Here is a 17,075-nt window from a genome sequence, read left to right as displayed (position 1 = left end):
AATTAATGGGAATAGCGTGAATATAGTGAAGTGAATCTGTAGAACTTCATAGTTCCATTGTTCAAACTATGACTTTGATTAGAGAGCTTCAGTTAAGTGAATATGATCATTGCCTATATGTGAAATATTGCTCATGCAAGCATTAATATTTGCTATTTTATTGACTGAGTAGAAATGAATTAATGCAAAAATACCCTAGTCTTATATTTTTTCTTCAAATTAATACATTTATGCTGAATTTGCTGTGCAATTTCTTGATTTTGATTGTCAGTTTTGTATAAAACTGTCATACCATTAAAGACTGCAGGTATTTTTTAATCCCTCAGTCACTTTGGTAATTTTAAAATTTAATCATCCTTTCCATCATTTAGGATACTTGATTGGCCCATGAATTTAATCGGAATGTTTATTAAGCGTATCTGTGAAACACAAGGGTTCTCATTAAGGGGAACTGGTCAAGTTTACATTGGCAGCTGGTATCCACTCAGGTCACCAGAGGTTCTGGACCAACACCGATTAAAGAAAGGTGATACGAACTAACTTGTTGTTCTGACCTTGATTCAATTGTTTATTGTTCAGTTCTTTGGGTTTCTCTGTATTGCCGTCTGAATTGTAACACAGAAACACTTGAGTAATGCAGAGGAATGACCTAGTTTCAATGTTGAAAGCAGCTAACTAGGGCAGTACAGAGCTCAGTACACCCTTAGCTAACTTTTTTTTGGCCACACTACTTCCAAAATTTAGCTTCAAAGTAGGGCCTGTTGTCCCATGGAACCTTTCTTTTCACAAAAGGACAAATGGTCAATTGAATACAACCGCATTATGCTCATTTTATTACGTTGGCTTCCAAACAGATCCTCAGTAGGTGAAAGATTCAATGCAGTATTGAAGTGCTCAACATCTCCAGCTTACCAAGTAGAAGTCTGTATTATATTATTCTTTGTACGCAACCGTTTTTTGAGACTTGAAGGGCAGAGAGGTTAAAGAGCAGGAGGAAAGGTCAAGCCAGATAAGTAAAAGTCCATATTTCATAGAATTACTGTTTTACTTATCACTTTCCTTGAGATTTGACAGGCATACTAGTGATTAGGTTATCACCTTCAAATAGATTTATAGGCTCTAGGGAATTTTTATTCAACTTACCCTTGGGGATGTCTTGATATAATGTCTCTGTGTTGGCATTTGTGATTTTTAAAGGTCTCACAAAATAATGAAGAAAGACATAAGCAGCAAATATATTTGGATTCACTAAATATTCTAGTAGCAAATGTTTAACACTATTTTAAATATGCCTGTTTGCATTGCACATTGCTTTTGAATGCAGACTGTTACTGTTCAAAGATAGTTTTAAGATAGTAAATGAAAATCAGCATTTCCACTTTGGCTAACCTTGGTATTTGTCATCAGTGATCTTGTTTGATGCAACATTAATTAACTTCAAGGGATTCTTTCATATTAATTGGACAGGTGAGCACTGAAGCAAACACAGTAATGGATCTAAGCTTCTCATATGCAGGAACAAGTGTGCACGCTTTGTTACAATATAGCCAGCAAGAATTTAAATAGGGAATTTTTGCAAAAGCTTGTACAATTCGTTAGAACCAAATGCAGCTGAAGCACTACCTTGCAACTACACATCATAAATCCATGGATTTACTCAGCAGCTGATTTCTCAGAATATTTTCAATCTGTTATTGACAGAGCTGCAATCTTCACTATAAGTTCTTACAAAAAGTGGTCCTGCCAAGTTTGCCACAAAAGACATTCCCACGTCCACCAAGAAAGACTATCAGGTACCATTTTATGCAAAATGAAAATCATAGCATTGCTGCTAGAAGCAGCAACCAGAATTAACAGCAAGATCCACAGACTGACAGCTGCCTGTTCAGCAGTAAGACTCCCTTCTGGCTGATTTGTGGAGTGCTATTTCATTATTCTGGATTTCAATGCCGTTTTTTGGTAAAATCAGCCAACAGCTGTATGAAAGGGCTAGCGTAGTACCTGGACAACCACTCTCAGTCTCATTTCAAAAGCAAAGATTTCGCTGCTGTCTGGGTGACCAATCCCTCTAGTAAGAAGTCTCTCAGATTAAACCTAATTTTAATTTTTCAGTTTCATTGGGTCAATGTACAATGCCTATGTGCAAAAACAAATGAGATATTTTTTGTACTTTGTTGTTAACACCCATCAAATATTCATGCGGTTAGCACAGGCATCTCAATATTATGGCAACTGTTCAGAAGCAGGAAAAGAACATCTCCCCACAGGAAGAAGCTTACTCAACTTATTGTTTCTTCAGTTTCAGAAAGTAGATACCTACTTCTTCAGGGGCAGGGGAGGGAGAGGGGGAGAACTGTCACTGTTCCTTTCACCCGTTTGAGACAAAAACATTGACCGTCAGCTAGTTTCTGACAATTGGCTGTTATTAAACTCCAACTTGCTAGGGCCAGCTGTGCCTAATTTGAGTCACTGGTGCAAAAATAACCAGTCAGCAGGAATTGAGGCAATTATGGGTAATTCTGCTGTAGAGCAGTCCTGCATCAGAATCCCAGGATTAACTTTAGGCTGGCACTCCAAGGTGATTGAATGAAGAACACAAGGCTTCAGTAAAATCATCAGTAGCTGAAATCAGTTTTTATATAAGCTGATTTTGGAAGTCTGTAACCTGTATTTTAATTTATTTACAAGCAGATTGTTGAAATTCTTTTAGTGCCTGAAGGTGCATAGAGGTACATACTAATATTTTCAAGGGGCTATTTGTTTTACTGCTCAATATCCAGCCCTTTTGTCCATATGTTAGCCTATAATCATTTTGCAACCCAATCAATCTCTGAATATGTTTAGCAATTTCTATACCTTGCCTTGTATCCGCTCTGCTAGATTGCAAAATAATACATTGAATTTTCTTTTTTTAAAAAAACTTAATTTTAAGAAAATAATTCCTTCTTCCTAGTTGAAAAATGTATGAGGCTATCTTTGTAAGTAGTGCTATGAAATGCATACAATAAACGAATTCAGAGTGAGAAGTATTCTTCTAAGCAGTCAGCCTTAAGTTCTGTTGCTATGTAAAAAAAAAAAAAGAGTAAGTAGAAATAAAATTTTAAGTAACCGTGTCATTTTGACAAAAGACTCCAGAAAAAGTGGTACAACTTCATACTGCAAGAAGTAGTTTATGTTAAGCTTTTAATATCAAAACAGCAACTATATCACTTAAATAGCTTCATTTTAAAAATAATGTATGGAAAAAATCATGAAAAGAACCCAGCAAGCAGTTTAAATTTCAGAGTCCTGTCATTAATAGCAGTATTAGTGAGACCAATATCTGTAGCTTTGTTTTTAAAGATGGCACCTTACGCTCAGCCCTTCTGACTCTGTTGTGTCACTGTAACAGAGAAAACTTTTCACAGAGAAAATTAATAGTATCTAATTGTATGTGAAAATTCCATACAACTACAACTTCCAGTTTTTCAGCTTCTTAGGATATATGTGACAGACAAAAATATCAGGTATACTGACACTGTTTCCTTAAGTCAGCTTCTGTTGAAACAAAGCATAGGCTTCCTACCTCTAACAAGGTATAATTTAGGACATCAAGCCTCTATTCAAGCTAATAAGTAGATCCATGTCCCTTCAATTATTTATTCCTCTGGCAGACAATTCCATTAACCCCCTCCTGTGCAATAATTTGTTCTGCCACATGTTAGAAAAATTATTTTCCAGCTGCTCAGCAATACTGCTACAGTAAATTGAAAGTATTTCCTGGTAGACAGCAGATACTCAACAGAGAGGTGAACAGTGACATCTGATACATGGAGGGTAATGTAGTAGTAAATAGCATAAGACAAATGTTAAGTTCCTCCAGCATGATGTTTGTGGACTGACAGCAAGAAGACATGCAAAAATACTGATGAATTATTCACTCAACTCAAGAAATAAATTAAAGCTTTTCCTGCTATATAGGTGAGACCCAAGCACGAAGTGAACGCTAACACCTGTTACATAGAAGTTAACTTAGTAGTAAGTAGTACAACACAAACATGGTTAAGTTCATCCACCACGACATTTGTAGACTTACCATGACAAAACATGTAAAATAGTAATGAATTATTCACTTAGCTTAGGTAAAGAAACCATTTCATTTTCTGCACCCAAGAGGACTGTCTGGTGAGTCGATATGAACAAATGTATTATGACAGCAGCCTTTGCTTCTGTACTTTATTTTATAGGAGCCTGCACAGCTCAGAAAGCTACACACCTACTGGAGGTTTTGCAAAACGTTTCACAGCTACACCAAATGGTATCTCCACAATAGGTACAAGTTTCTGAATGGGTATCCAGTGGCACATAATTCTAGATTGAGAATGGTGAGTAACAGCAGCAGAAGTGCTCCCACTACGCTGGAAATGAACAACTAAGAAGGCAAGACAACTCAGGCTCTGTACAGATGTCCTATTCTTGAGTTAGAATAGGATGAAGATTACTGGGAGGTCATGTACTTACTTAATGTATGACCCCGAAACAAAGAACTAAGAAGCAGCCACAAAACAATGAACGAAACCCGCACACCAGTCAGGAAGTCCTGTCTGACGGCACACGTACTAGGTGTTTCTACACAGAAGTGGTATCAGCAACCGGTAAATCAAGACCTATTGGCTGAATTCCTCTTTTCTCCCCTCTCTCTCTTCATTTTCCTGGGGGACTCATTTGCTTGTATTGTTTCTGCAGGTTCATTTTCCATATATTCAATCAAAAAATATATACCTATCTTTTTGGTTTGAATTCACACACACACACACACATATATATGAGTTAATCCTGTTTTATGGTTAGAAGACAGGAGGGCATTTTTCATGAGCAATTTGACCAGAAAAGAAATAATATAGTTTTAAAAAACATATAAAAAAACAGAAATCCAGCCACCAGGAGAAGCCAGTTTAATGTAGAGAAGAAAAGACACAGCATGATTTACAAATGCTAATGTATGTGGCAGAAAACTATCAACCTCATTTCTCAATAGAAAATTTAAAATTCCAAGCTTAAATGGTTTACGAAAAATTACACAATAAGTCACTGCTGAATTCTGAAAGTAATCCCAAACCTAATCCCCAGACCACAGTGAGTCCCTAAGGAATTACTTATGGACGTATTTTTCACTGAAATTGCGCTTTCCCTTGTTTCTATTGTATTTAATAGAAACCATGGCTCAACACCCTTTAAATTTATTATATTATACTTCATAAGCAGTGGACAGCGAGGAGTGCAGGCTGAAGCCGTTCCCTCACTTTTTACAGGCCAGTCAGCCCCATGCAAATCACAGCCGCCTTTTCCACCCTGAGGATCCAGGGGCCTTTGGCTGTGTGAGGGCCGCCTGCCCCCGCAGCTCGCCGCTCCCTCCCGCCTCCTGTCAGAGAATTGGGCACAGTCATTCTCCATGTAGGAACCAAGTCTTGGAGAGATCGTTCAAAATGGACGAAAGCAACATTTGTGACTCACTGAATGCAAAACGTTTACCTCATCTTAAAATGCAACTCTCACAGGGAGCAGCAGGACTGCGGCCCGTAGGGCAGCCATGCCCTTGCTGAGGGGCTGCAGGCCAAGCACCCCAGCGGGCCTGGGGCTGGGGCCCAGGGCCTCCCACAGCCCTGGAGGCCCACAGACAAGCCCCGGGACACTGGGAAGTCAGGGCTGGCGTCAAGATCCGGCCAGTGAGGCACAAGGTCACTCAGGCAGGAGCAGGGGCACAGGCCTGAGGACAGCGGCCACGCGAGGGGAGCAGCTCCCCTCAGCTGGCCACCTGCTCCCAGCACTGGCATCAAGCACAGGCTGCCAACTACCCACCCAGCCTGACCGCCACTGCAGTCCTTAAAAGAGCCTCTGTAAAAATTAAATCCAGGTTTGAATGAAGAAATATATGTTTGGGAAAATTTTTATGAATCACTGCAATGTGTGAAGAAAACTGGGAAATAAATATTATAACCAGAATTGTAGAGCCACTGTGACCTAGTGCACTATCAATTGTTCCTCATGCTGAAATGATTCTTAATTAACTTGAGAAACTGTGTACCAAACAGCATTTTTAAGCTTTTTACATCGCCTATTTATTTGCTTATATTAGCTGCAGGTAGAGCCATAATTTTCTGGATCATTTTAAAGGAAATCTAGGCTACCATAAGGAAATTTTATGTATCCCAGGCTGATTGTACTTATGCAATAATGAAGCAGCAGCTGAAGAGGGCTTGAGACAGTCACATCACTGAATTCAGCAGAAAAATTCCTTTTATTCTAGAATTCAGGGTGCTGCTAGTCAATGGAAAAAGTAGAAGAAAGTACTCTGACAGTATGGGAAGACATAAAATATCACTTATATGCTTATCACCCAGACTGAGAGGGAAAGTCAGGAAGGACTGAGCAAGGACACTGGGATGGAAAGCCTGTTTCTGGATATAGAGGGACTGAGGCGGCTAAAAATGAATCTAGGAAAAAACCTCTGGCTAGCTGAAGAAAATGAACAAAAAGATAGGCAAAGGTAGGCAGAAGTGGCATGTATGAAGTGGTCCATTGGAATGGGACACACAATTTAACTATTCTTTTTACAGGAGATATCTGGAATCTACCAGTAAAGTGTTCTCTCCTATCCAGGGCTGGTTGATATGGTGGTAGTAAGCTGTTATCCTTGTCAAGGTACTCTGCTGGGATGTACAACAAAGCCCGAGCATTACATTGAAAAGCTCCAAAACTGATGCTGGAATTGGGACACCAATATGATGAAAAACCAATGAAGAAATTTCACCGAGCAAAAAGAGACATATGAAAGTGTCAGGGCTGCAAAAAATCAAATTCTAAAACATAAGAATAAACCTTCCCTGAAAATAATGATTTAGCTGTCTCATATTTAGTGACTCTGATTAGTGGATGATACACAAACCCATTGTACATTTCTTTATTGTTTCAGTTCCTGAAGGAACTGGAATGTAAATGTATCATTGTTACAAAACAAAAAAGGATTGTCTTACAGTCGGAACAGCTGAATGCTGTTTTAAAACAGAAATTAGAACCATCTTTGTTGCACAATTCATATGTAATGCTATGTAATTCCTTTATTTTGTTTTTTCTACAGGTGGTCATTTCCCTCATGGAAAGTGTGGTAATGTCATTAATTCCCTAGAAGAAAGCTTTGAAAATTGATCTTACTTACAGATATGCTACTACAGCACCTAACTAAGTCAATGAAGCTATGGTATGAAAATACAAAGTTCCATGTAATGATACCTGAATATGCTGAAAATACCAGCATTTGCTTTCTCGTTTTGGGCACCCTGTATGAGAGAGTGTTTTTATCTTCTTTCTGTGCCCTTATTCTCTAGTTATAATTCCCTAGTTACATGGAGAATTTCTTTTTCATCTTACTGTTTTGATAATAAATAAATTAATGTTCTTAAAGCACTTAGACTTTTCAAATTCTGTACAAAGGCTGGATAGAAACTAATCCCATCTTAATAGTGTGATTTTACTTGCATATCATAACTTAGGACAAGAAATGGAACGAAAATGAGCATTATGTGAGCACTGTCCTTCTTGTTTTAAAGGAGGTAAAGTCCTATAGAAGTAACATGATGATTGTTTTAAAGACATTGTAATTCATATTAATAACAAACTGATTAAGAGTGAACAGATAGCACCAATTCAAGAAATTCTCAACTCTGTAAATTGGAGTTTGTATTTTTATATAGTATTTTGTTTGCAATACTATCTGTATGTCTCAAAAATAAGTAATATTTAGAACAGTAGCTGGACTACAAAAAGTAGCAAAATAATAAATCAAATAAAAAAAGATAAACCCTATAAGTAGTGCTTATGAAGCTTCAATTCATGATAAGAATACAAATGGAAAGTTGTAAATATTTTTTTTTCTTGCCATTTTAAAAAAGTGAGTTAGAACAAGCCCATAGAAAGATGATTGATGGAGTATGGTGGTATTATGAGCAATATTCTGGAAATGTCTCAACAGAGAGCCTATAAATTTGAGTTCACACATCCCTGCCTTACACAGATCACAGTTCCACAGAGCAATGTCTTTTATATGACCTTCCTCTGTCATGCTTTATGCATTGTCTCTGTCTTAATGCAGACACTTGTACTGGGGTTTTTAGCAAATCGATAGGGAGGGGCAAAGAAGGGGCCTGGCAAAAGGTTACCCCAAACCTTCAAATGAACTGTCTGGCTAGAATCCAGTCAGTAGTCAAGAAATTAAATACACTTTCAAACTCAGTGGGTCACATTAAGAAGAGAAAGGAAGAACTCTTAATGCTGGAAAGGCAGGTTGATATTTTTGCCTTCCCTTAGATCTACATACCACAGATATACTTTGGGCCAGCCTGTATAGCTCAGCAGGTTAGAAAAAACTCAGATGTGCTGGCTCAGAATTTATCTGACTTGGCAAGTTAGCTAAGGGGCAAAAGAGTCCTTTGGGAAAAAGAGTTTGGTCACCAGGAAAAACTTCAAAAATATTTTAATTTTCTATTGTATCTGACCATGGTGTCCAAAACACTAAGAATAATTTCTAATAGCCATTAGTTGAAGTCCAAAGGGATACAGAATCTATATGACACCACCTTTAGAACAGAAAGATTTCAACAACATAGAACTGATATTTGAGACTTGGTAACACATCAAGTGTAATGAATAAATTCCTAGTTGGGAAGCTGAATGTTTGTATAAATACTTTCACAGCATTAAGTGTCTCACTTATAAGACTAATGACAGAGAACAGCAAAGGAGAAAAGCTATTTCTACATGTACATAAACAGGAATATCCAAGGAAACTGATTGTGCCTAACCCAAATCAGGAATTCCCTAAAAAGTGATAAAGTGAGATAACTGGATGATAAAAATCATACAGCAAATAAAGGACTATATGAAAAAAATCTACATTTTTGGCAATTTTGTTTTTATAAGAACTTTTAGTTCTCTGAGAGTTGCTGTATTAACTCTTTAACTGTGTCATATAGATGTAAATTTTTTTGAAAGGACATTAGAAAAAGGTTTCCATTCAAGACGGCATATATTCTGAACTCTGCTATCTGGTACATTTATAATACACTACAAAGTCCATTTGCTTCTAATTTTAAATGGAGATTTAGTGTAGTAATAGATTTGATCTGAACTTGGTTTTAATTACCTGTATAGTTTGTCATAATAAATTGGGTTACCTTTCATCACATTATTTGTGTGGCACAGAACAAATGAATATAAACTGGCATAACATGTAATATACTTAAAATACTTTACTAACTCTTACATTTTACTGAAAATGAATGAGGTAGTGGAACAAATCTTCCCCTAGGATGGCAATTTTAGCCTTAATTACAGTTTCAACTGTTCAGACCTCACTTCTGGTAAGAAAGTAGCTTCTAGTGAAAAAAAAGTGGAACCTTTCAAGAGCACTAAGACTGGAATCAAAGAATATTTTCTGAGAATTTATTAAGAAAGCTGCAATTGGAAGAAAAATTATGCTTTTTAAACACTGATTCAAATGTCAAAAAGAGGTAGCTTAATTGGGACTGGATGAAGTCTAACAGGATAATGCATCGCCATACAAACAACCCATGCCTTCTGACTTGGAAGCAGGATCTGTGTAGCAAGAATTGCAAATCCCACATATGTAGCAGTACGAATAGATTAAGTCTTGAAGTGTTCAGGAGACTGAACGTGGGAACACAATACATGCTGTCTTAACAAGAACAACAAAAAGCTCATATGCCATTGGGAAATATTGCTGAAATAATAAAATTTATGAAATTTATTCTTAAGGTTCACTGAAACAAATGTATCATGACATTACATACTAAATAAGGAGTCTGAAAAATAGCTTGCACATACAGTACTGGATACACTGTAAAAAATATCAATTTGAAGTACTTTTGAAAATCTGAGCCCATGAATTAAAAGGATATTACTTTAATGTTCTGACTGGGTGAACATCAGTTTAAGAAAAGCTCTTTAGCAGGACCCCAAATCTAGGCCATATGAATGAAGAAGTTAAAAACTTTATTTTCAGTGCCTGAGTAGGTGAATATCTCTTTAACCGGAATATTTTATTTGCCTCTATTCTGATAATCAAATGACAATCAAAGACTACAATCAAAACCAGAGTCTGGGTGGTAAAATGATATCATAACTCTTGATAGTACTTTTATTAGGGATCTTTAAGAATTAATTTAGAATAAAAATTATTCCTTTGGCTTTATATCAACAGATGGACTACTTGGAAAACTGTTTTCATACACAGTTTAGTTTAATTTTCCTTCCTAAGCACTATCGACTACCACAAATACCTGCCCACAAATATCTATATGGGTATTCAAAAACTGTTCCTTATAATGTACGCTAAAAATGTTTTACAGGACAAATCCTAGCTGCATGTATTAGTTTTACATTCACAGTCTTTGTTGATCCTAGAAACTATGGATTTATTGAAGTACAGCCGTGTCTCCTCAATGTTACATCAAATGCAGTGCTGACACAAATTGTATTGCGCATATAGGCCCTATAGCATTGGAGCAACAGGAATTTCTTTAATAGCAGCCATAATTAATTTTGTCATTAAATTCAAAGGCAACAGGGCTAAACCTCTAGGACTGAGCAGAGTAAATCTGAGACCGTACATAAGAAGACATTATTGTTCAAAAATTCATGGTTGGACAACACAATAGTCTCTTGGGTTTGTGCCTAACAGATACCAAAGATGACTGTGAATGAAAAACATTATGTTACTCTAAACAAAAAGTCTGTAAAACCGATAGATGAAAATGACATTCTTCTATCTAGTGAAACTAGTAACAGTCTTCCATTTCTAACAGGAAGAAAAACACTGAATTCCATAAGTCTTTGTCTTTTGGAAAACACATTCAATAATTGTTATCTCTGCTTTCCTTCTCTTAGATGCAACTCTTGTTAGTTCAGCGAATTGATTACAATGCCTTAAGTAACCAGCAGTGGAAACTGCTGACGATTCTGCTCAATTATGTTCCAATAACTGAAGATCTACCCAGATACATATGCCAGCCTCATCACTGTGACATGTGAGGACATTGAAGTCCAATCCCATTCCGTGCATTCATTGATGCATTGGTTTCCAACATAAACTACCATCTCTGTTTACATTTGTACAAGACTTCAGTCCTTGTCACATTCCATACATCATCCTTTTTCTAAGCCACAGAAGGTTATATTTCTGCTAAACATTTTCTAATCTTCAAATAGGCAACTATCAAATTAATTTGGAGTTATTGTGCATGTAGTAATATAAAGAAACTTCCTTGAGAAGTATTTAGCAATTATTTCAAATTCTTTCCTATGCCCTGTCAGTTTTTGCTGTCATTAAATTGCATCTTATTCACTTCCAGAATGAAACATATTTGAAAGGTATATTTCCACCTGAATAGAAATTTAAAGTGACAATAGTTCTTCTTTGTACATTCCCAAGACAGAAAAAGTGACATTAATGAAACATGAAACATCATGAATTAGAGGTAGTAAAATATTTAAACTTAGTTGTAGTTGTTCTGTAACTGTAACACCCAGTCCACACTAGAAGTATACAAGAAAGCTAATTAGTGTTTTTTTTCCTTATTATTATTTTTTCTTTTCTTTAACACATTTTTTAAATGCAGTGAGTTTTTCAGTGGACACGTTATACTCATCTCACAACTTAGAGATCTGAGAGCATTAAATTTATGGCACTGCCTCCAAAATCTTATTGAGCCAATATTTGGTAAATGGTTATAATAGAATAAAATGATCCAAAATTCTTAAGATGCCATTATTCAGCATTTCTGAACTGACCTTCTGCCTGAGCATACCTAAACTGGGAATAAGGTTTTAGAGCGTTTAGATAGCCTTTTGACAGCAATAGTCAGGGATGAAATCTAATAAGATAGTAAGATAATAAGATCTAGTAAGAAAAAGCTTGCAACATTTGCAAATAGGATTATATAATTTAATTCCTAATGATAGAGGGGCCTGGACTCCCAACCAAAATACCTGCTATTTCTAGTCCTAACTCTTAGTGTGGTTAATTCTGCAGAATTAATCTGCAGAATAGACTTTATATAATTTGCAAAGTATGATTAGCCAAGATAATTTTTACTGAAATCACATTCTATACTTTTGCTCATGAATGGCCCAAGTTCTAACTTTAATTTGAATGTGAACAATTGTAACACATTTCACACTACCTATTTTTAATCTTCTCTCCCTTTCCTCAATGAATATGATTTTTATATTTCTTCTCTGACTACATAGTGAACTCATTTATAACCTGTTTCAGTTTCCTATCTGATTAGTTCTTTTCCCTACAGATTTAGTTTTGCTGAACCATGATGGTACCACACAGACAGCAGAATAAAATATAAAACTCATACATAATCATGTAAGCAGAGATAGAATACCTGCAACTCCTATTCATTTCAAAGAAGCTGCCATTGTTTAATACCTTTAGAAGTTGCACCACTGTTTATATTCAGCAGAATAGATTATCCTAGCATATAGCACTGCATAATTATCATTAGATGAATGCACACTGTAAAATAAATATCAGAACTGGCACAAAAAGAAATACTTTCTTTGCACTCCACTCTTTGTCTCCAGAATAATTATGTAATCTTTACGGGGGGGGGGGGAAGTCTGAAAAGACCACTGAATGAAAACCTTCCCATATCTTTAGGTTTAACGAGAGTACCACTGAAAGAACAAGTACAAAGCTAGGGAGAAAACTCTGAGAAAAGCAGATTGAATTTCCATCAAGAATCCCAAAGATTTTAGTACTATCAGCAGACTCAGATAAAACTCTATACATAAGCACTTCTCTGTCTCGCAAGAGTATATAATAGGAAAAGGAGCAGCAGATTTTGTTATAATCGTCAGTTCTATTCAGATAGGCATATAGTGGTACTGTTCCCTCACATGAAGCATTTTCTGCAATTTATAAGGCCATTCGGAAATGTGAGCAAGCTGGCAGTTTATTACCAGCTGCATTTCGCATAGCAGAGATGGTGCAAGTAATTTCCATCTCGAATTAGAATGAAGTGGTGGCAGTCTCCCACTGCCAATAACCACATGGTCGAGTAGGTTGGATACAAAATTTAGGTTAGAATAGACCTATCTTGCTGCTAACCTTAGCAATGGACTTAGAATCTCCTACGTTATCTAGTAATCTTTACACAACATGTTGGTACCTCAGCTACAGTTAAGAGACTTCACTGTTGCACATACTGTTCCTATGCTCTAAATTAGTTCTCAGTGAAAAGTAACTTGATTTTTTAAGGTGTTGAGTACAGCAGTGGCCAGCAACCTCTCTCTACAGGAAGTGCTACTTGTTGGCAATGTTAAATTAGTATTACTATCGGTAGGCCTTAATTATGATAAGTTAATACAACCAGTAAGTTTATAATAAACAACCAGAACAGCAGACATCATGGATGAAACTAGCTTGAGTTACCAGGCTCACTGAGCTTGAGTCTGAACCTTTGGACAGTCTATATGCGAAACTAATCTGGTTCATTGTAAATTTTGGGCCAATTTAAACCCTGAGATGTCTCTTTCTTACTAAATGGCGATCTATTCCTCTCAGCCTTTTACCTTTTACCTATTTGACGGCAAAATTAGAAACCACTGTGTGAAACTTTGACCATGTGAATGGAAGAATTCTTCAGATGGCTCAGAGGAACATTATAGCAGCAGTTTCTTTGAGCAGTGAGAAGCACCTGGAAGCGGCTTACAGTTGTGCCAGTTCCCATGTTGCCCATTAAGGATAAGATGGCACTAAAAGTAGGTCACAAGTATACCACTTCACTTTGTGAGAATTGAGCCCTAAACAATTAGAGTAGAGATGCTGGAATAACTAGTGTGTGAAGAAGAAATGAAAAAGGTTAAATATTTGATGGAGTGGTGTCAAAGCATCCCATTAGTATTTTGCCCCTGCTTCATGGCTTTTCTGAGAAAACTTGTAAGCTCAGCAGCAGCACTTCGGTAGCACCATCTGAATACATAAAAGCATTCTAGTGAAACTTGTGACCAGAAAATCTGCATGAAACAGAGTGCAGGAGATAAGTGAAAGAGAAGTTTTAAACATTTACAGTTTGATTATTCAAGAATGAGGTATTTCTTTGGTTTGCATCATTCAAGGTAATAACCTAAACTTCAAGCTCCCTCAACTTCTTGATATTACCCACTCATACTCCAGTATAGTTACTAAGTGTCTTACCAACAACTGCTAACTTTTACAATCTGAGTAATCCACACTTTAGCAATGCAACTTATGTTTAAAAGTTGTTGCTGCTGAAGTGCATGAATATAGCCAAAGACAGTTTGGAAGCAGGATAAATATCTCAGTTCTGCAGACAGATATGACCCTCCAGGTACTCATCTGAATCAGCAGTAAACAAGTCACACTTTTAAGCTGTGTGTTTTTTCCCTTTCATATCTATACTTCAATGGAGGGAAATAACAGGTCTACTATTAACTGTGACTTTACAGGGGGGGCAATGAAGATGACCTTCGGCAGCCCTCGTTCCCGGGCCAGAAGGTGGTGGTTCTGTCCTCCACACCAGGCTTTTGGGACCTAGCCAAAACTAACACTGCAATCTATTATGTACTATTCTTTGGATGAGATGTTATAGATTTGGGTTCATTGCTACAGATCTCACGAAACGTTTTGAAAACAGATGGGGATAACCAATGCTTTCTGGCCAGCATATCCTCTATCACACAACACAACTGCAATATACCTTCTGTCAACAGAAATAGGATGTCATGCTGAAATCTATTTTACCAGCCACTGCTGGTCATATCATAACTGTCACTCATATGACAGTCTCCTATCACTCTTGCCCTACCTTTACCAACTGATTCCCTCAAGAGATACTGTATTATTTCAGACAAACTTCATTATAGACGATAGAGTAAGCAGAGTCCTTATTCTCTCCTTTGAACTACCTGCCGTCTCATTTTGAGCTGAGGCAAGTAGTCAGCACGTTAGCTGCTGAACTTAAGGTAACTGAGTAAGCAGCTTAGCTTGTTTCTAGTGAAACTTCACAGAGCTTGGCACTAGTATTTTTTAGATAAATATTATTTTAAAAATCATAAAATACTAATAACTTAAGACTTCCAAATAGTACAGAAATAGCTATGACAAACCAAAATCAATTATCATGTGATCAAATGTTTTGTTGGGTAGTAAACTTACTTTGAGGTTTCTTTTATGCTCCACAACAGGGAATTTCAGACTGACCTAAGCTAGAAATATCTTTCCCTAACCCAATAATTTGGATTCTTTTCAATTAAAACATTATAGCACCATATTCTCACTTTACCTAGCTATATTGAAAACAGAAGGACAAGAAAATCTCCTGTACATGGCTTTCATGTCACTTTGATACTTCTATTTCTACATGAAAGTCTCAAAAAAAACCCCAAACAAAACATTCTTTAAAAAGAACACAGTAGTCATTTTCCTGATGGCATACAAAATGTCTCCTCTTTTTTAGTTCTTTCTGCTTACTTTTTCACAGGAGGAGAAAGATATCACAAAATATGAAGCATGAAAGGAAGGGACAAGAAAATCCACATCACAGACAAAAGTCGACATGATTTTGCTGAGAATAATGGACCCAATCCACCAAATAGCTTTTGAGAAGCAGCTAGAGTTCAAGAAACTGCCTTCTTTTCAACTCACACTCAAATGAAACAATATTTTCACAACTGGGAAGTATGTAATTTGTTCTGTGCTTCTTTCCATATGCTTCTGTGCTTCCTCTCTAGAGACAAGTCTAAAGCTGAGGTTCAGTATAAAACAATACATTAAACTCCATGAAAAAGAATCAGCTCCTTGCCAACATCAATAGAATGAACACTTTTTCAGACCAATAAAAGTGATATTTGTGTAGGTTGTTACGTTATTTTAGATACCTTAGGGCCTGATTGTGCAGTTAATTGGATTCAAGGGAGTGCCACAAAGATTAGGTGGTATCTGTCAATAATAACTGTTGCTAAACGTAGGGAGATGTTTTAGAAGTAAAAATACAGACTAGATATTCCAGGAATGTTTATTTTTCTACTGAGAATACAAAAATATTTATGTACTTTTATACCTCTGTAGCAGATGTCATATCATTTCTGATTAAAATTGCTTGCCAATAATAGATTTCTCTCAGGCACAGATTAAAATCAGCTTCTATAGCTAATTCCACAAACTAAAAATTTCCACTGCATTTGCCAACATGTCCTCCATATTTTCTGATAGGAACACGTCCTCCAACATGTCCTCCGTATTTTCTGTCTACTCTTATAGGTAGACAGATACAAATAGGACATCAAGAACTGAAAGTCAGAAGACACAAGTATTCTATCTTCTGAGAGCTTGTTCATTTAGAGACCCCACTACCTGTGGATAATTTATGTGTGCTCATTCCAGCTATTGCTGATTTAAAATATTAAGACAGCTCGATAACCTCAGTAAAGAGACTCATAGACTTGAAAGATGGGATAAGGCAAAAAGAACAAGCTTGCTGAGCATGCCAGATGAAAAATTTATAATTTTAATATCTTTGTATTTCCATATTCTATTCTGTGTTCATCAGAATCTGAAGCACGGAATAGCAGTTACTTTATTTCTTTTCTGCCTCCAGGTATACACCAAGGCATCAAGCTGATAGGTTGGTTCATATAACACCAGCTCTCTTATCACTCCAGGTAATTTATTTATAATGAGAATCATGTGTTTTCCCAGTACAATGCTGATGCAATATGACTGCCTTTTCAGTTTCTAAAGATGTATAATTGTTAAATGGATACAAATATTGATAAAACATCATTCCTTACATGAGAGCAAATGTGCCATATAAGGAGGGTTTTCAGTGATGAATCCTAGGAAATAAATTACACATCATCTGATTTTCAACCCAGTGAAATATTTCCTCAATATTTAAGGTCTGAACCGCTGAGCAGCTTTAGACTTTTCACTTCCACGTTGATTAGCCTACTCACAATTACCTGGAAGTCCTTCACTATGTGTAAGA

This window comes from Mycteria americana, chromosome 10 (genome assembly GCF_035582795.1).
Source record: "Mycteria americana isolate JAX WOST 10 ecotype Jacksonville Zoo and Gardens chromosome 10, USCA_MyAme_1.0, whole genome shotgun sequence".
Classification (NCBI taxonomy): Eukaryota; Metazoa; Chordata; class Aves; order Ciconiiformes; family Ciconiidae; genus Mycteria; species Mycteria americana.
Note: the sequence above shows the minus strand (reverse complement) of the source record.